The following is a 1071-nucleotide window of genomic DNA, read 5'->3' on the forward strand; positions in this document are numbered from 1 at the left end:
CTTCTGTTCCTCCCTGCTTGAGCTGGGCGCAGGACAGGAGGTGGAAAGGCCAGCCTGTTGGAACTGGCGAGAGATAAACTGCTGGAACGCCTCTGTATGTTTCTTTGCCACCTAGCAACTATCAATGACGTCGCCAAATAGGCCAGACTGTGAGAATGGAGAATCGTGAGGAAGCTCTCATCCAGCTTACAATGTGCCACTTCCATTCTTTGATCGGGCCTCACTAATTTAGCCACCGCGCGAGTAACGACCTCAAGCAGCTCCTCATAAGATTTTGACGATGAGGACTGCCCGCCAGCCACACTCCATTCATAACCCCCCTCAACGTCCCCTGAGCGGAAGAAAATCACAGAAATCACAGAGTGAGCATCCAGATCCAGAACGGGACCCTCGGAGTCTGTAGAGAGAGCAAGAGAATGGAGTCACCTCACGGGACTCCTCTAACAGCTCCATCTGCAAGCCCCATAATTTAATGCACCGCCTCAGCGGCGGGACTCGAACCGAGCTTTAAAAAAAAAAAAAAGAGAGAAAGAAATTAATACTTTTATACAACAAGGATACAATAAATTGATTGAGGTGACAGTAAAGACATTTATCATGTAACAAAAGATTTCTATTTCAAATAAATGTTGTTCTATTGAACTATTTATCAAAGAATCCTGAAAAAACTATGTTATAATCTCAAGATAATTCTGACTCTATAACTCATCATTGCAAGTTTATATCTCACAATTTAATTGGGAGAAAAAAAGTCAGAATGGCGAGATAAAAATGACCTTTTTAATTTTGTGGCGGAAACAAGCTTCCATATTGGATTGTTTTATACAGGTATAAAATTAATTTTGTTTGAAATATATGCTAAACTCAACAGTAGCCTACTAATACGGTAATAATCTTCACATGAAAATACAGTAATACACTGTAAACTAATTTATATCTATACACTGTAAAACCTAAGTCAAATTTACTAAATGAAACGAGTTCAGTTTACTCAAATATTTAAAAGTTCATTATACTTAAAGGTGCCCTAGAATGTTTTTTTTTTTTTTTTTTTTATAATGTTTCCTGGGT

This window comes from Rhinichthys klamathensis, unplaced genomic scaffold (assembly GCF_029890125.1).
Source record: "Rhinichthys klamathensis goyatoka isolate OS25496 unplaced genomic scaffold, OSU_Roscu_1.1 h1tg000098l_1, whole genome shotgun sequence".
Taxonomy (NCBI): domain Eukaryota; kingdom Metazoa; phylum Chordata; class Actinopteri; order Cypriniformes; family Leuciscidae; genus Rhinichthys; species Rhinichthys klamathensis.